The 20,903-nt window shown below is 37.2% G+C and overlaps 1 protein-coding gene across 11 annotated transcripts in view; it reads right to left on the bottom strand.

The window, feature by feature from the left end:
* SOX6 (SRY-box transcription factor 6) overlaps window positions 1–20,903 on the bottom strand; it is a 606,783-nt gene that overhangs the window by 21,477 nt on the left and 564,403 nt on the right. The window lies entirely within an intron of this gene.

Below are 20,903 nucleotides of genomic sequence, written 5' to 3'. Positions count from 1 at the left end.
AAAAATTGCAGCACTTCAAACTATCTCTTTACCTCAAATACCATTCTCTCACACAATATTATGCCTTGTCCAGTGCTCCTCTCAGTGCCTGGAAGCCCCTTCTCCTCCTTCTTCATGAAATCCCACCAAGTCCCACTCATCCTTCAAGGCCTATTCGAATGTGGTGTGTCTCACGAATTAATTAATTCAATACAAAATATTAATTGAGCAATCACTGAGTGAGGCATTATGTCAGGGGTTGGGGATGCAAAGGTAAATAAAACAGACCCTGCTTTTAGGGAGCACACAGATCAGAGGGGGTACAGACCGCAGGCAATTATCACAGAGTGTACGATCAGTGTTGTGATACTGAAGTAAAGCAGGGCGCCAAGAGGGCATCCGACAAGACAGTCGGCTAGTGCCTCTTAGGAGAGGCGATGTCTAACCTCTGTCGTGGAGGATGAATAAAGATCAGCACGTGAATAGGGCACGGCTGTAAAGACAAATGGGAAGGGTAATTCAGGCCATAGGAACAGCATTTGCAATGATGTTCCCTGGGCTGCTTTCATTCCTCTTTCTTTTATGCTACATGCTCCAAAGTAATTACTTGTTTATGTGACTATCTCTCTCTAATCTTTCCACTCCATCCCCAGGAATATGAAACCCCTAAAGTTGGTGTTTATGTTGTAGTCATTCTTGTATCCCCAGGATTTCCTGCATAATAGATATTCAATAAATATTTATTAAGTAAAAGATTGGTTTTCAACTTCTATGCAAACTAGTAGACTAAAAGGCATTTATTTCAAGGGTCCTGATACGTTTTTCTGCTGCTTAAGAGTAGTTCCTAAACATTCCCCCATGAAACTCTATCTAAATCTCTGATATTTTATCATTTCTGAAGAGGTGACTCTAGCTAGTAACATACTAGATTGAAATCTCCTTGAGAATATGGCAAGAACTGGCTCTCATTCACTGTGGTATCTCTAGGTTCTAGGAAAGCACTTGGCATATAGAGTTGTAATTAGTAAACTGTGTTAAATTAATGAATGATTGGATAAATGAATGAATAAATGAATGAACATAGCTCTTGCTTGTTTTCATGAATCCTACTAGCATGACACACGGAAGTATGCTCTGCAATGTGGCATCTACTAAATATCCCCCTATAGATTGAAAAACTTCTATAGCTAAATGTAAAGTGTTTGGACTGATGGGCTCAGTCAGGGTTTCTGCTGCATAAACAGGAAAGCCTACTCCCAAAAGTTTAGCAGCAAAATATACATTAAAACCAACATTTCCACTTTCTGGAAAAAGTAAAGCCTTTCAGCTCAGTGGAGTGATTATACAGGAACAACATGACCCAATCAATCTCTGGCCCTTCTACTCTATTTCTAGATACCTTGATTAAGTAGAAATTTGTTTGTGTCAGAGCTAGTAATAAATTAGAACATTAAAGTGCACTATTATTTGACAAATATGATCATCATTTATAGCAAACAAAAGACAGGATAAAAGGGCCTAACTGGTTAATATTATCAATTCTTTTCTAAACATGAAAGAGGGCAGAGGGGCCACTATTTGAAGACCATGCAAAAATAATATATTTTATAAACATCCCTTCTTTTCAGCCTACTAGACAGAATGATCCCTTACTTGAAAAGTCTCAGATCCCAAGATGCATAACTAATCTGCTACCTTTTTGCCACCATACCCACAGTACATTAATTTCATTTAAAATGCACTGACCATACAGGATAAATTGATTTCACTTTATATGGGTTTGACAGCCATGTTTATTGTGCAGTGAAATGTAGTGTAGCTTCCAGCTGACAATATCCATCAACACAGGGCAATATGCTGACTGCTGGGCCAGATGAAGGCATACATTACTCTGGAAGTGAAACACTCATTCAGATACGACAACGTCTTCTCCTGAGGATCACCATGGTAATTTATGATGCCCTCAGTGCCATTACTTTACAACTGACATGGATTCAGCAATTTATATACTTGTATGCATACACATAAAAGGAGACAGTCTTGTGGAGAATGTCAGATACAAAAACATTTCAATATTATTCTAAGTTAACTACTATGCCACAGGTGATTAACATTTGATTAACATTGAGATCTGCTTTTACTGTCATAGCTTTCTCTCCACCTCTAGCAAAACCAAATAGTCAGCTTCCATTTATTTATTCATTTAAAAGATGTATTTCATTGTGAATGGGAAGTTTTACTCTCTGATGGACTGAGAGAAATCATGGTGGATTTTTAGACCTTGGTCTTAAGTAGATCTTCTACTCCATACCAACTGATTCTCCCAGACATGTCTTACATAGGCCCCATCTCTCTCTCATTCCATACCTCAGTCTTAACATAGCCTTCCTATTCCCTTCTATCTTACTAAATTCAACTCTTTTCCAAGGGATAGACTCAGGTCCCACCCCACCAACTACCCTATATTGACCTTGCCCCTTTCTCCCATAGTACATACAGTCTACATGACACTGACAGTGAATTAATTACACAGCAGATATCTAGGACTTACAATAAATGTTCCCATAAATTTAGAAATTCAAGCACAGTACAGTACAAAGTATAAAAATGTGAATTAGGAAATGGAAAATAGGAATGCTCCAAGGCAGGCATGCATCCCTTTTTTCTTGCCTCCTCTCCTCTCTTCTAAGGGAAGTCAAGTGAAAAATGAATGGGGACATCCTGACCTAAACTAGGACTGTTATATCAATGAACCAAGATTTGAGAAGAAGAGACTTATCCAGGGAGGCCAAGGTTTGAAACCACTTTTAAACCAGACCTGATATCTGATCAGAGTCAGAATTTTAAGAACATATTTAGGGCACAAAGCCAAAAGAATATTTAGAAAGTGTTCCTTAGCTTCCCTAAACTTTGCTTCATGAAACAAAATGGCTAAGGAATTATTGCTGCAGCAGTAGAAATACAGACCACTGGGTATGTGTGTATAAATTCAGAAGTTTTAAAATGAAGATTGTATATTATGTAAGCTTTTTTAAACACATAAGGAAAATTCTATAGACTACTACAGAATTGTTTTCAAAAGGCGTGCTATTAGTCTGAATAGTTGAAGCCTAAAATCCACCTTCTGTTATAATTAAAATCTACATTTCAAGTGTGACTTCATACTGCTTCATTCAAAAAAAAGCACTTCATTCTAAAATAGCCAATGTTCTGTGTCGGAATCCAGAATTGTCCTAGGGACTGTCTCACAATTCTATGAGGCAGCCTCATTTACTTTTAAGAGCAGAGGAATCATTTGTGAGTTCACTGTTCACGATATAGCTCCTCATGGAAAGCAATTCGAAAAAGCCCAGCCCCAAAGCTATGTACCTAAAAACTACTGCTTTCAGGCTGACCTAAGTGTCTTTAATTACAAGCAGTAGTAATCCTAAATGACAGTTCCTGGCAGGCCAGCAGGTCAACACCACCACACTAGGCACCACGGGAAAGCTGTGTTCCCTGCACTCCAGGAATTCCTGTTCTCTTCAGCTTCCCCAGGGGGCTTGGTTTGATGAATTCATCTTTTGTCTTCCCATATCATAGTTTGGGTAAAGACAAACTTTCAGTTAGACAAAGAAAGATAGTCCATGGGGAGAAAAGAGAAATTGCCAAGGCAAAGACTTCCTTAGAAATCTGTGATTTAAATGATTTAAAGAGAAGACAGAAAGTTGAGTTTTTCCAGGTGGGTTGGAAAGGCCAGTGTAACCATCATAGACTATGGCAATGGTCCTGAACTAATCCTAGAGAGGCCCCCTTCCTGGGTAAATTCCAAGGGTTATGTGAGTGAATGAGTAAGTGTTTGGTATGTGTATATATATAAAGTTCTCCCTAAGGAAAAACTTTGGCTAATTCTATAATGTGTCTAGTAATCATTTATTTATGCACTAATTCAGCAAACACTTGTGACAAATTTCAGATAGACCCAACATTGTGATTGGGTCTACAAAGAATGATAACACATGTGCCTTTTTTTAAAGGGATTTGGTCCAGTGAGGGAAACAGACACATAAATAGAAGATTACAAAACAGTATAAGTGCCAACAAAAGTAATTTAAAAAGACTATGAAAGCAGAGAAGAGAAGCTATTGATTTTGTTGGAATGAACAGAGATGATGATCAGGGAGGCCTCAGAGATGCCCTGGTGCTTGAGCAGCATCTTAAAGGAAGAAGAAAAATTTACCAGCAGGTATGAATTTGAAAGTATTCTAGGCTGGAGAATTAGTGTGAATAAAGTCACAAAAGATTGGTAAGGTTTTAGGGTATAAAAAGAAGCTGGCTATGCTTGGGCTTATAGAAAAAAATAGAGGAGTACTAAGAGACGAAATTAGAAATGTAAATAGGGGACAGACTGCTAAGTACCTTGAATGCCAAGCCAAGAAGTCTTTAAGGTTTTTAAGCAGGGTAGTGACATGAACAAATACATTCAAGGAGATATCAAAATGGAAACTAAATGAGAAATTCTCTCTGAATAGTCTCAATGATTACTAATGAACTAATAAATCTACCACTTATAATCTGCAATGTACAATATATAGTAAAGAACTACAAGTTGTGCAAACAACCACTAAAATACGACCTAGAGATAAAAACAACAAAACAAAACAGAACAAACAAATAAAACCTCAACAGAAAGAGAAACTGAGATGACTCACATAGTGTAATTAGCAAACAAGTGCTTTAAGGTAACCATTATAAACATGTTTGAGAACTTAAAAGAAAAGATTGTCATAATGAATACATAGACAGGGTTGGGGGGAAACTCAGCAGAGAAAGTTAACTTGAAAGAGAAATGGAAATTCTAGAACTGAAAAGTGTATTTGAGATGAAAATTCACTGATTGGATTTCACGGAAGTTTGGAGTGCAGATAAAGGGTCAGTGAACTTGAAAATACAACAAAAGAAATTATCTGGTCTCAAAAACTAAGGGAATAAAAAAAACTAAAAACATAAACACAGACTCAGCAATACGTAGAACACTATTAAGTGTCCTAAAATATGTGTAATTGAAGTTCCAAAAAGAAGAGAGAGAATCATGACTGAAAAATATTTGAAGAAACACTGGTTGAAAATTACTGGAACTTGGTGAGAATCATCAACTTACAGATTCAAGACATTCAGATAAATGCAGAAAGAATAAACTCAAAGAAAACCTAGACACTAGCCAAACTGCTGAAAAACAAAGACAAAGGGAAAGTTCCAGAGAAACAGGATATATTACAATATACAGTATATTACATACAAGGTAATAATAACATAAATGATCGCTGATTATAAGAAACAATGAAGGCCAGAAGACTATAGAACATCTTTAGAATGCTGAAATTAAATAAGTCAGTTCAGAGATTTACCTAGTGAGCATATGCTCCAAAAACGAATATTAAATACATTTTCAGATAAATGAAAGCTGAAAAAAATGTATTGCCTGCACACCCATACCAAAAGAGATACTCATGGAAATTATTCAAGATGAAGAAAAAGAACATCTGACAGAAACATACAGGAAGAAAGGAAGAGCACTAAGAATGGTAAATATGTGACTTAAAAAAACAACAACTTTGTTTTCTTCTCTGTATTTCATCAATAAGCAGCTGATTTTTAATGTTTTTCAAAGACAAGGGGCTACTTAATATAAAATATAACACTAGTGTGGAATTTATAACATATGAACTAGGTAAAACGTGAGAACAATGGCACATTAGCAGAAACGATAAGGGTAGCAAATGGAATTAAATTGCTAAAGGTTGCTTTATTTGTGAAAAGTGGTATAATTTTAACTATAAGAAGACTCAATTAAGGATTTATAGTAAATCACTAGAAACAACAACTAAACAAAATATAAAGAGGTATAGCTAAAATGTCAATAGAATAATTCAAATGGAAGACTGAAAAAGGACTCAAAAGGAGACAGTAAAATGAGAGACGATGGACTCTGAAAAACAAACTGAGGGTTCTAGAGGGGAGGGGGGTGGGAGGATGGGTTAGCCTGGTGGTGGGTACTGAGGAGGGCACATTCTGCATGGAGCACTGGGTGTTATGCACAAACAATGAATCATGGAACACTATATCTAAAACTAATGATGTAATGTATGGGGATTAACATAAGAATAAAAAAATAATTAAAAAAAAAGGAGACAGTAAAAAGATCAGTGGTTTTGCCATGTGTCAGAGAAGGAGGGATGATGAGACAGGACACAGAGGATTTTTAGGGCAGTGAAAATACTCTGCATGATATCATAATGATGGATATGTTACTTTACATTTGTACAAAACCATAGAATGTACAATACCCAGAGTAAACACTAAGATAAACTATGGATTTGGGGTCATCATATGTCAAGATGGATCCACCCATTGAATGTACCACTCTCCTGGGGTGTATTGATAATGGGAAAGGCTATGCATGTCTGGGGAAAGGGAAATCCCTATACCTTCCCCTCAATTTTACTGTGAACCTTACACTGCTCTAAAGAAATAAAACCTTAATATTAATAGGATTCAATTAACTCAAAGGAAAGAAAAGAAAGACAGAAGGCCAAAAACTGAGGGAACAAACAGAAAACAAATAGCAAATTACAAGACTTAAGCCCATCAAATTCAATAATCACATTAAATATGAATAAATTAACTAATCCAACTAAAATCAGAGATTTTCAGAATGGATAAAGAGTTGAAATCAATGAAATGTAAACCAAACACAATAAAGACAATTTACAAGGCCAAGGGTTAGTAATTTAAAAGCTCAATAAAATTGATAAACCCCTAGTAAGACTGATCAACAAAGAGAGAAAACAAAAATACCAATATTTGGATTGAAAGAGGGGATTTTACTATAGATACTACTCACATTAAGAGGATAATAAAAGATTATTGTGAATAACAATTCCAATAGACTTGACAACTTAGATAAAATGAACAAGACACAAACTACTAAAATTCACTCAAGAATAAATAGAAAACCTAAATACTCTTATAGCCAATAAAGAAACTATATTTATAGCCAACAACCTTCTCATGAAGAAACCTCCAGTCCCAATGGTTTCACTGGTAATCCTTTCAAATGTTTAAGGAAAAAGTAAAATAATTTTATATAAACTAAGAAAGTAGAGGTAAAAGGAACATTCCCCAAATTTATTTTATGAGGTGGCATTATACTCTGACAAAGATTTGAACATAAATGCAAAAATTCTTAATAAAATATTAACAAATTAAAGCCAGCAATATGTAAAATAGATAATAAATCATAACTAAGTAGGATTTATCTCAGGAATGTAAGTAATTTAACATCTGAAACCAGGCAATGTAATTCACTATATAACAAAAGAAAGGGAAAAAACATGACCATCACAATAGATTCAGAAAATGGTTTTAACAAAATTCAATACCCACTCATGTTAAAAACTCTCAGGAAACTAGTAACAGATGAGAACTTCCTCAGTCTGGTAAAGGGCATTTAAGAAAAACCTGTAGGACATCATACTTATTAGCAGACTACTGAATGCTTTCCCCTAAGAATGAAGAAGGCAGAGGATGTCTACTCTCACCATTGCTTACCAACACTCTTCTGCAGGTAGAGAAATAAAAAGCATACAGATTGGAAAAGAATAAGTAATGTTATTTGTATTCATAGACAACTGTTTACAAAGAAAATCCTAAGGACTCTGCAAAATAATTACTAAAACTAGTGAGTTTAGCAATATTGCAATACACAATATAAAAATACAGAAATCAACTGTATTCCTCTATACTAGCAGCAAACAACTAGAAAATTTTTTTTTAAGTTTACATTCCTAATAGTATCAGAAAATAAAATACTTGGGAATAAATTGAACCCAAAAAGTGTGCAAGACCTCTGCACTAAAAACAATACATTTGTCAATTAAATTAAAGAAGACCTAAATAAATAGAGGAATACACCACGTTCATAGATCAGAAGAGTCCATATGGTTAAGATGTTAATTCTTTCCAAATCTATCTCTGTATTCAACCCAATTCCAATAAAAAAATCACCAAAAGATAATTTTTTAAGAAATTAACATGTTGATTTTAAAATTTATATAAAAAATAAAGCAGTGAGAACAGCCAAAACAAACTGGAAAAAGTTGGAGGATTCAAAGTACTTGATTTCAAGACTTAGAGTAAAAATGTGACATTTTTTAAAACTAGAGTAAAAAAGACAGCATGATATTGGTATAAACATAGACAAATAGACCACTAGAACAGAATTCAAGAGTCCAGAATTAAACCCTCACATATATGGTCAATTTTCAATGCAGACTTAGGCTCTTAAAGTAGGAAACGATAGTCTTTTCAACAAATAGTGCTAAAACAAGGGGATAAATATGTGGAAAAAAAATAAACCTTGACCTCTTATCACATACTACCCCCAACAATTAATTTGAGATGAATCATAAAAAAACCAAAGGAAAAACTCAATGAATACATAAGAGAACATTTTAGTGACCTTGGAGTAAGTAAAGATTCTTAGAGGTAGCCTATAAAGAAATAACTATACAAGAAAAATGATAAGTTGAACTTTATCAAATTAAGACTCTGCTCATCAAAAGTTGTTTAAAAAATGAAATGTCAAAGCACAGACTGGGAAGAAATATTCATAATACACATATCTGACAAGAACTTGTATCAAGAATATATGAAGAACTTCTACAGAAAAACAATCTAATTTAAAAATGGGTAAAAGGCATGAACACTTTACAAAACAGAAGATGAACATGGTGTATTCCTCTATTTATTTATGTCTTCTTTAATTTAACTAACAAATGTACTGTTTTTAGTGCAGAGGTCTTATGCAATTTTTTTGGTTCAATTTATTCCCAACTATTTCATTTTCTGATGCTATTAGGAATGTAATATATATATAGTTATGGCCAATGAGCACATGAAAAGGTGTTACATATCATTAGTCATCAGGAAAATAGAAATTAAAACCACAATAGATATCACTTCCCACCCACTAGAATGGCTTACAACACTACACATTGGCAAGAATATGGAGCAACTGGAACTCTAATATGTTGATGTTGAAAGTGTAAAATGGTGTAACCATCTTGGGAAACGGTTTGGCAGTTTCTTATAAAGTAAAATATATACTACCAATGACTCAGCATTTCCACTCTTAGGTACTTACCCAAAACAAATAAAAACTTTGTCCAGAAATAGATTTATGTAAGAATATCATAGCAGTTTTATTCATCATAACCAAAAACTGAAAATAACTGGAGAATGGATAAATTGTGGCATAGCCATACAAGGGGATACTATTCAAAGTAAAATTGTTTTAACTCTTAGTTAAAAAAAAGAACCAAAATAAAATAGAAAGCCAAACAAACAAAAGGGATCTTTTCCTGAAAGGTTTTTCTTCTCTGTGGACCTGAGTTTATGGCATATTCAGGCCATTGTGAACTCAAAAAGTTGGTCTCATTTACCAAAAAACTAAAAAATAAATAAATAACAATAATGAAAATTAAAAAATATATATTAAGAATGGCAAAAAAAGCTTCTTAATAAAAAGAAACATAAATATATACCATTGGATTGCTTGGCAATCACAATATTTTAGGCTATTACAGTCTATCAATAGAATAGTTGATTTTCTCCTGTGGGATTCTGGAAAGAGTTACATGATACAGGTAATAGTCCCTTATTTGGGTTAATAGAAATAATGATAATAAGTGCATCAGAAACAAAAATATAGAAGATGAAGGAATTTCAGAAGGGGGCTTGAAAAATTAGGAAAGATAGAAGGTATTAATTTCACCATGTTTATCCCACCAAATCTATCTTACTATTGTAGAAGCCTAATACACAGTGTTGTAGAAACGGCTGACAGTTGTCTCTCTCTGATTATGGAAGTTCTGCAAACTTCTCATTTCACTTACTGCCAGAAAGTGAACTTACTTTCATTATAAGAAGGCTGCTTGGAATTCAAATTTTATTTCTTCTTACAAACACAGAACAAAATAAAACATAAAACAATTGGACTATCCTAGTGGTTTACTTGGCAGGAAAATACATTCCATGGCTGAGCGAGAGTCTTAATCATTAGAGAAGTGATGCGTTCATCTTTTGAGAAGGGATGCCAGGGGTGAAGACTGTGGTCTGCTCTCTATGTCTTTTATACAAGTTTAGCTAGATAGGTTAGCAAAGAATTACCTTCTTTAATCCCACTAAAAACAAATACCTTACTTCAACTATTGAACTTTATAGCAAGAAATTCACTGAATAACCGAGATAGATAGATAGATAGATAGATAGATAGATAGATAGATAGATAGATAGATAGATATTGTATATAAAGAAAAACTTCCATTGAGTATTTTGGAAACAGACATTTCACTAGACCAGGTTGGAGGTCAGTTTCCAGGACAGGCATACAATGTGTGCTAAGTAATTTTACATACAATAATATTTACAAAGTGCTTTCAGTAAATACGTTACCTGAATCCTCTTTACAATTCTTTGAAATCAGTAAGGGGGTAGATATATTTGCCCCACTTTATAGAGGAGAAAACCAAGGCTCAGAGAGGTTGCGTTAGCTTCCTCTGGAATAACCAGATGCCGGTATGCTGCTCATAAGGGGCAGAGCCAGATCTAGAACTTCTGACTTGCAGTGTAGTTCATTTCCCCTACACCAAAGCTACCCCAGTCACTATTCTGTGATCTGAAATAACTGAATTTTAAAGCCCACCATTCCTGGGCTGGAACATTACTCTCCCCCCTGTAAGGATGCCATTTCTCTGCCACAGCTAAGCACATTAGAGGAGCCCATTACCAGTTATGAAGTTTATGCCACTGTCTAAATGGTTTCTGATAGACTGCCTCACCATAGATGCAAGAGCATGCAAAGAAAGCATGAAGGACTGAAATTATAGCAGGAATTAAAACGATGCTAAATTAATGCATTCCTGAGTTGCAGGATTATGAGCAAGTGTTATCGTGGGTAAGGCTTCTATTTTTTTCCTATTGGAAACTCCATTCTCTTTAAAAGATCAACAAGAAGAACCAAAAGGGAATTCCCTAAGGTCAGCTCTGAGGAAACATAAACCTCTAATTCAATAACTCTGCTACTGCTCTGAAAAAAGGCTTTATTATTGCAACATCCATATGGAGCCAATTGGACATTAATGACTAATCAATCCCTCCCCTTTCTATTCTACTTAAAGTGTCACAAACCATGTTTAGATTAGCCCATTTCCTGCTTAGGATTGCTCAAGATGTCTTTTGTTCTTTCAGGACCAGCCTGATGGAGGCAGCTTAAACAAACACACGACCAGAGTGGCGCAGGAGTTATAAAGTGCCATATGTGAATGAACAAAGGGGCTATACTAAAGCCTTTTGTGGTATTTGTTAATGTTTTTCATCTGAGCTTAAAAAGGCTTAATGACTTTGTGGTGAGCTGATGCATGTGGCTCGTGGCTTCGCAAAATGAAGGAAATTCTAACCAGTGATATACCAGGTCTGTAGTTTCAAGAGTCTCTTGCTTTCAGTTTTGGTGCCCATGTTTACTTTTTTTTTTTTTTAAATTCTCAAGTTACATTTGCTTTACACACATAGCTAAACAGAGACCTTATCTTGTTTCAACTATAGGATCCAAGGGCAACTGGGATAACTTCTGTGATTCTTTATTTTAATGACCTGAAAGTACAGAGAACATCAAATATTCTACTTATTATCTATTTGCTATTTGTATGCATAGGAGAAAAGCTTACAAGCTGTTGAGCCCAGAAAAAGACATCATTTAAGTTTGAACCAGAGACCACTGTGGATGCAGTAAGACAATAATAGTTTCTGGCTTCCTAAGTTTTCAGGAGAACCAGGCTTGGACTCAAGTAGATTCCCTTGGAGAATACAGAGGCCAGTAAAAAGCTGGGAGGCTAAATTAATTCATGTTGCTCAGCAGCTTCTGGCTTCATCCAACTCAGTACACTACCATAGATTCTACATGAAATTAAGGAGCACAAACCAAGGTGAAGCAAATCTCAGAATTAGTTAACAAAGATACTACTAAACCCATCCTCTTGTTTCCATCCTTGTCACTCATCGATTGCCTTGGCCCACTGGACTATTATAAATACTAGCCATCTAACTGATATGCCTCCTTCCAGCTTTGTGTCCCCAGTCCCCACTTAATACCTTTCCTAATTTCATCCAGAGTGATCCATCACAAATGCAATCCTGACCAGACTACTCCTATATTTAAAAGTTGTCCATGGTTCCCTAATGCCCCAAAGATGAAGTCCTTAGTAAGGCTCTTCATGACCTGGTCCTCTACCTATGTCTCTAGTTCCACCTCTGCCTTCTCTACTTCAAAGCGTTTTACTTTCTAATACCGAACTACTTCTAGTTCTCCAGACAGCACGTTGTTTCATACTAAGAATTCAGGCTTTCCCTTTTCTTAGGATTTCCTGTCCACCTTGCGATCAATTATTCTTTGACTCATGTCAGGGCTGGTTTTCTCCATGCAGTCTTGCCTGGTCTGTCAGTTTGGGTTAAGTCTGGCAGGCTCCTATGGCCTCCTGTGCATCCCTTTATATTAACATTTATCATATTTTATCCAAATTACTAGTTGTATGTGCTCGCTTTCTTCCCGAGACTGTGCAACCCAAAACGGTAAGGGATGACTGTGTCTTATTCATAACTGCTTCCCCAAGGTATTCTACACAAGTGGGCATAGGTAAGTACTCAGAGGTAGAGAGCAGTGGACATCTTCAATGGTGAAAATTCTAGAGTGAGACTCAGATATCTACATGTTGCTTTAGAACCTGGGAATTTCTGAAATTAGATTTTGAATAAATCCCATTTTATTATATCCTATTAAATACCTTGCCTTACTTGAGCGCCCTGTAAAATAATAAGGCTTTGATGGGAAAATATACCCATCGGTGTTTGGGACTCAGAGATCTTTGGTTCTAATCTGACTTCTTTTATTGACTTGCCACACCACACAATTCTGAAATCCCAGCTTCCCCACTTCCTGGGAAATCTTGAAAGGATGGTAGGGCAAGTCTGAGCTTTTTGGAAATATTAAATCTGGAAGCTGTTCTAGCGTTGTAGGGTGTGTAAATATATACAACTAGACCATGTATTCAAACAGGTGTACGATGGAGCTTCCTTAGATAGCACAGTCATTATGAAATAGATAAAACATGCTAATAGAATAAGAGAATGTTAACATGAGAGGGATATTAAAGATCATCGAATTCACATTCCTTATGCAACATGAGGAAACTGAGGTTTAAAGAGGTGAAACTGACCAAGCCTCACAGTTAGTAAGTGGCAAAATCACAAGGAACTCGGATGTAACTATCCCCTAAGTTTCACATTTGTCATCAGAATTAATTTCTAAAATGGTCAGTTGAATTGTTTCAATCGCATCTGGACTTAGCTTTTAAAACTCAATAAAACTCATTTAATTGGTTTCTCTTCTCCATTTGTTTCAGGGAATTTGCCTTTTATTAGAATGAGAGATGCAGATCATGGGTGCAGTAGAAACTAAATGTTTTTATTAGGTTATGGTATGAAAATAATATGAGAAGGATTTTGGGCAATCAACTCATTTCCAAGATCCAACAAAACATCTTCACCCCAAGAATCTGGTGAAAGTATTTCAAAGGTACCTAATATTTGTACAGTTTGAAAGATTAAAAAAAAAACTTTCAGAAGTGTCTATTTCTCATTTTTCCCTGCTTTTTAATGAAAACCAACAGGAAAAAGCTACTCCAACAAATGCAAGCAACTCAATCAGCTCATCTTGGAGAAAAATGGGAGTCAGTGCGGCTCAGATGCTATGTCATTAAATCCGGGTTTTAACTGTATATTTGACCTTTCCTAACTTGGGAAAATTATTTCCCTTCTCTAAATGGTAATCTCATCTCCTGACAAAAGAGAGCTAATCATCTCTGCTTGGCAGGATCCTTGTGAAGATTAAATAGGAATGTAAATTTCTTAGCTCATCCACTAGAACCCAGGAACCACTCACTAAGCAGTAGTTGCTGTTAGAAATAGTAGTAGTAGTACCAGCAAGACAAGTAGTAGAAGGTCTATTCCAGTACCTAGGACATAGAAGGTGCTTCGCTTATGACTATTCCATTTCCAGTCTTGCCCCATACCTGGTGATGTTTCCTGTACCGCACAGGCCTGTTCCTCAGAGTAGTTATAAAATGAACCCACAAGTTAGCTGGAGAGTGCAATTTACTACTTCATGGAGCTTCTTTTCTGCCCCCAAGCTAAAAATATTCAAAAGAGTCTCTATGATAAAGAGCTAAAATGTATCAAATATGCACAGGACCCAACCTCAAAAGACCATTCCATACCCTCCAGTTCCCACATGTGGAAACTGTAACCAGACGATGCTGCTCAGTCCTGGCCAGAAAAAAAGGGAAGGGATCATTATCTTGTGAATTTATGGATCAGCTTTTCATAAAAGACTCATTTGGAATAACAAAGGATTAGGATTATTGACTTATGAGGCTGTAATAAATGGAGGGCAAGGTAGTTTCAGGGACAGCTGACAGTTGTTTTTCTTTCTTTCTTTCTTTCTTTCTTTTTCTTTCTCCTTTCTTTCTTTCTTTCTTTCTTTCTTTCTTTCTTTCTTTCTTTCTTTCTTTCTTTCTTTCTTTCTCTCTCTCTCTCTCTCTCTCTCTTTCTTTCTTTTTTTATTATGATATGTTAGTCACCATACAGTACATCATTAGTTTTCGATGTAGTGTTCCATGATTCATTGTTTGCATATAATACCCAGTGCTCCATGCACTAACAGTTCTGTAAGTCTGCAACATGGACTGACCATTCCCCCTTTCTGTTTTGTCCTCATGTGGGACTAGCCTTCCGAGTGAAAAGTGAGCTTATATTGAAGCAGCATGAAGTGATTTCTCTGCCATGAAAGTATACATAAACCAGTAAGCTGCAATTTGTATTTTTAGTGTAAATTTAAAATGGTTGAATATATTGCTTATGAAATTCTCTCAGGGCTGAGACTTGGGATATTAAGTTTTAGTTCAGAGTTACTTTTTACAGCCTCCTCCTAAATGTAACAGTCTACAGTATAATGCAAATGCCGATGGATTCTTACACACTCGCTTCCCTCTGGTACCAAGACCTAATATGGGGCATCATATTAGGGCTAAGTATTCACTGAACAAAAACAATTGAAAAAGACCACTTGCCACTAATGAGAGGCAAAAGTACAAGACAGATCTGTAAGACGTCCATCAGTCACCTCGGACAAAGTGAAATCACACTTAAATGGACAATATAGCCAGGAAGAAAAGAAGTATTTTTAATATGACTTGGATGAAAACCCTCCTAACTCCTACTCAGTTCTCTGATGAGGTTATAAGAAAGGACACCCATTGAATGGCCCCTCTGAAAGGCTATTAAACAGAACAGAGGAATAAAGAGACTAACAGATCTCCCAGACTAAACTAACTACTGTTTTTCCATTATTTTTAACCTCTATAATCTAAGTCAATCTTGAACAATTAAAAGTTAATGCCTATTTATTTGGTGGCAAAGTCCAAACTCTTGAGCCTGGCATTCAAGGCCATCCACAATATGGAACCTGGATATTTCTATAACATGTTCAATTCCACAAATAGTTACTAGGTACAAATATATGTGAGAAGGGGGGGAAATTGGAGGGGGAGACGAACCATGAGAGACGATGGACTCTGAAAAACAAACTGAGGGTTCTAGAGGGGAGGGGGGTGGGAGGATGGGTTAGCCTGGTGATGGGTATTAAAGAGGGCACATTCTGCATGGAGCACTGGGTGTTATATGCAAACAATGAATCATAGAACACTACATCAAAAACTAATGATGTAATGTATGGTGATTAACATAACATAATAATAAAATAATATATATATAACGGGGCTTTTACTGGGCTTGGTGGGGAACACAAGGGTCAGAAAGGTGATTGTTCCAGGAGGGAAGAATCCTTATAAATGTCTGTGTGCTTTACCATTCCTGCATCTGCTTGGATTATTCCCTAAACTAAAAGTTCTTCCCCTTCTCTCTGCTCATCCAAACCTAAGCTTATCTCCAGCTATATTTCTATCAGGTCTGCCAGTCATTGCTATCCAAAAGCACTGTCACTTCCTCTTATAAACAGCACTTTTTTTCTGATTCTCTAATGACGGACCTGCACACGTAACCCTTTAAGTTGCTTTGCTTTCAATGTGTTGCTATTATAATCCCAACCACATTACTAGCTCTTGGAGAATATAGTGCAGTCCATCTTTAAAAAAATCCTTCCCGCCATTCCCATATGTGCTGTGCACATAAGAGATAATCAGTACATTGTAACATGAACATGGGAGTAAAACTGAAGATTGGGGGCCCCTGAAGTACAGACAGATCCTGACTGGAAAGGTTTGGATATCGGCACCAGCAATTCAGTCTACGGAGAACCACCACTATAGAGTATGAAATGGCCTGTAGTGGGCACAAGCAAATGGTCACAGGCAAGCAGAGTGAAATGAGACCACAAATATAAAAGGAGACAGGCAAAAATATAAATATGTTAGTTAAAAAAAAGATAAGAAGTTGGTAACAAAAAATGAGAAAGAGCTAGATGGTTATCAACTTTTTGAAATAAGTTAGAAGGACAGTTATCAGAACTTGAAAACGAGGAAAGGACCAATTAGGGGGGAAAAAAAAAAGGTTGGTCTCAAATCCAATCCTGACCTTAAGCAGAAAGAATTTAAAAAGCAGGGCGCCTGGGTGGCTCAGTTGGTTAAGCGACTGCCTTCAGCTCAGGTCATGATCCTGGAGTCCCTGGATCGAGTCCCGCATCGGGCTCCCTGCTCGGCAGGGAGCCTGCTTCTCCCTCTGACCCTCCCCCCTCTCATGTGCTCTCTCTCTCATTCTCTCTGTCTCAAATAAATAAATAAAATCTTTAAAAAAAAATAAAAAATAAAAAATAAAAAGCACTCTAAATTGGCCTGATGCTCTTTAAATCCCACCAGCCTAAGGTTGGGTTGAATTCACTGGCCTGCAGACAGCAAGTCAAATGGCTCTTGCTACCAAGAGAGGATATAACCAGACGGGGTCCATACCCCAAGAGCTACATAGTCGGCCTGAACATGGCAGATAGAGCTCTACCAGCCAGGCTTTACTCTGATGTGTTGGAATATGTGAAGCAGACCTACGTTGTACCGAGCAAGCACAGACTGATTTTGTAGTCCCACTGGAACCATATGTGGGCTGCTCTTATCTCAGATCTAATTTTCATGGTAGATGTTGTTAATCTTTTGTGGCCCAGTTTCTCAGAAGGAAGTACTTCTGTGCTTCTGTGTAATTCAGTAATAGGATAGAGAAGCATTTTTTCCTTCGGGTAGATGATATTCAGTCAGAAAAGTAGATAGAGGGGTGTGTGTGGGGGGGGGGGTGGTTATATGCATTGTCATTGACACTTCTTTAGAGAAGAAGCCAGCCCAATGAGAAACCAGCTCTTGGCCAGGGCTAGGTTCCTCAGTAAAGGGAGGCTAGCTCTTCAGGCTTTCTAGCTTAAGCAACTCTGAGAAGCAGGTTGAGCTCCCTTTATGAAGTATTAGGGGATGGAGTTATATAAGAATCTTGACATTTCACTCTCTTGCCCCATCAGGACTATCCATCACTTGGAGAGTTCAATGGAAATTGTTTTCCACCAACATTAAAAGTTATTTGGGAGCTTTTAAGACACAGCAAATATATTTCTTTAAGAGAAGTTTATTTGCTTGTTTAAGAGAGCGGCACTTTATATATAGTGCTGATATAAACTGGTGCACAGGATCCTCTAAAACTGTTTATATCCACAGTAAAATACATTTTTGTGATACTCATACAACTGAGTTAGTCCGGAGCCAAGGGCTTTGTGAACTCGGCTTATCTCCCAGCCTGTGGCTGTTACTCAGTCCTCCCCAGGTCTTGGGCCTCACTGCTTACTAATCCTGGCTTCGGACCGCAGCCTGCTGGTTCCATGGAAACTGCTTTGCCGATTCATTCCTCTAAGATTCCTGGAAACACTGTTTTAGGCAGGCATGGCAAGTCAGCCCCATAAGCCCACGGCACAGCTCTGGTTAGCGCTCTCTTCTGATTTACCTCAGCCTTTTCTTTTAATATGTACAATTTCCCATCTTTTATGCCTGACATATACTCTAGTACTTGGATTCCTTCTTGGGCAAAGACATCTCATTATAGAGATAGTATATTTCTATAATAATTCCATTTCTTTAAAAGATGATGTGGTCCTTAATTGATACTTGTTACATTCTAGTTGACTTAAAGGTGAATGATTTCAATTATATGGCAGTATAATAAGACAGTTAAAAAACTGTCAACTAGAAATCACCTGGACCAACTTCTTCAGCTACAGACGAGAAAATTCAGGAAAGAAAGTGACCCACCAAGGGTGGCGCAACTAGAATTTAAATCCCCTAGTCCTTGAGCAAATACCTGAAGGGGTTTCATGTGGAGAAATATAAGTTTTATTTTTTTATTTTTTGGAACCCAGAAGTCAGACTAGACCCAGTGAGCAGAAGTTACAAGGAAGCAGAGACAAATTCTGGCTACCAATAACAAAGAATTAATAATTAGAATCAGAATGAGCTTCTCAAGAAGTAGTCAGTTTTCTGTTAAGAGACTACGAGATGCATTTGAACAGAAGTGAGGTGACCACTTGTCAGGGATATAAGAATGGATTTCTAGTAAATTTGATGATGTCTCTCCATTATTCCAATTCTGAGAATCTACGCGTTGCAGTGTGAAGCACTGTATCCCGTGGGCTTGGACTAATAATGACTTTCACATTCCAAAGTGTAAGCCGTTGTACCCTTAAACTCTGCACCGGATGACACTATAGCTTTCCCCCTGCTGCCTTGAGTGAGCCCTGTATCTTCAAGTCGATCCTCCCTTCCGACGAGCAATAAGGATCTGGGGAGGGGAAAGGGAAGGAAAGAAGCTTCACAGATTTCTCAGAGTGTGAATCCAAGGGTACACAGAATTTTTAAGAGAAAATAATATTAATGTTACTAATAATATTAATATTAAGTGGTACATTTTTTAAGGAGGAAAAAGGAAGAGTTGCAGTCTCTCTTATTTGTCTACAGCCAGAGAGCTTAAATTGACAATAGTAGAGCCAACTTGAGGTATAAAATGTAGAAGCAATCAGAAGCGCACCAAAAAATAAAGCTTTCAGGAGGATGAAGACCATGTTGGCTGGGACCCAATTCACAATTCAGTACAAGTCTATAAAACTCTTCTAAGCAAATCTGGGGATCTGAGAGCAATAGTTTGAAAAGGGACTGTTCTTGGTGCATGTATCCATTTCCACTCAAATCAATGCAAGTTTTTAATACATGGAGGACAGACGGCACATCACCACGGTTTCAGCCCAGGGTCCAGAAGTCTGGCCAATGATAATTACCTTCAGAGCTCATCCCTTTCGGAGCTCATATCCCACTATTCCCCACATCAGAATGAGACGCAGACTCCCTCTGAGGCTGGGACACAATAATTGAATTTGGGAATTAGAAGTGGTGTTAGAAAAATGGTTTCTTACCCCAGATATTCTGCAAAATGGAAAAAAAAAAAAAAGAAAATATCTCTTTAGAGATGCCAGGTGTGAAAGAGAGAAGAAACAGGATAGAAAGAATATGAAAAAGAAGGCAAGCCACAACTGTTATTGCTGGGAGAAGAGAAGGAGAGGACAGAGAGAAGAGGGGCCCATCCGTGAAAGGCAACTGGGAATTACTACCAGAGAGAGCTTCTCATTAATAAAAAGAAAAGTTCAGGGGACCTGAAAACTGGATGCAACAAGTGGCACAAATATCCTCTCAGATCTATTGGTCTCCTCCTTCATTTTTCTGAGAAAAAAATAAGTGGAAACTATTGTGCCCAGATCACCTTTCCTATAAAAAGGACAGGCGGTGTCCAATCTTAGATTTGGAAGGGGCCTTGGAGATAATGGAATCCAGAACCTCTCTTTTGAAAGATAAGGGGGCCTTAGTCACTCGTTTGCCATCCTCTAGTAAAAGAGCCTTAATCCAAACCTCCCAATAACTGGGGGAGCGCCCTTTCCACTCTAGTTTGCGACGTTGAAATCAGGAGAGTTGGGGGAAGCATCGCACTATTGCTGGAGAACGAGGAGAGGGGAAATGCCATGTGAAGAGTCCATCAAAAGTTAAACAGCTGTTCATCATTCTTAATACATGATGACAGACTCCACTAATGAAGTCCTCTCTTCCTTCCATGTCCCACATAGGAGCTAACACGTTTTGGGTGCTCAGTGCACAGTAAGGCTTCAACTGCTTCAAAGCATAACAAGACCTTACACATGTTTCCTAGGCCCCCAGCACCAATGAATTTGTAGTTTTATAAATATCATGGTGAACAAGAAATGCTGTCTTGTCATATTCAAGCCAAATAACAGCTGGACTTTAAAAATAAAATTTTGAAGGCATTTGCCTTTTATATTTTTAATTTCTGTTTTCCTGGCTTATGGTTTTGTCATTTGATTTTGATGAGTGTTTAATACACATGCACAGCTGCCTCTTTGGGTGACCTTTCCCTTGCTGCCTCCATGCTCAGAGCTATGAAGCAGGTCCACAAGTTGCTTACTAAGTGATATTGGCATTTTCACGACTGGCAGATATTTTCCTGGGAAGCCCAGCTGGAACAGGCCCTCATCTCCTAAGCTGACGTACTTTGGTCTCTTCAGAAGCCTCACAGGAGGACGGGGTGCAAGTGGGAGAAAAGCATAGCCCTTTAAGATGGCCGTTCGGCATTATTCACAATAACCAAGACATGGAAACAACCTAAGTGTACGTTGATGGATGGATATATATATCACATTTTCTTCATCTCTCTCTCTATATCTACATACACAC

The sequence above is a fragment of the Mirounga angustirostris genome, unplaced genomic scaffold (assembly GCF_029215605.1).
Source record: "Mirounga angustirostris isolate CCGP_5_RB_7025 unplaced genomic scaffold, mMirAng1.0.hap1 SCAF_13, whole genome shotgun sequence".
In the NCBI taxonomy this organism is placed as follows: domain Eukaryota; kingdom Metazoa; phylum Chordata; class Mammalia; order Carnivora; family Phocidae; genus Mirounga; species Mirounga angustirostris.
The sequence above is the reverse complement of the archived record's forward strand: the minus strand, read 5'-3'. Positions and strand labels throughout refer to the sequence as shown.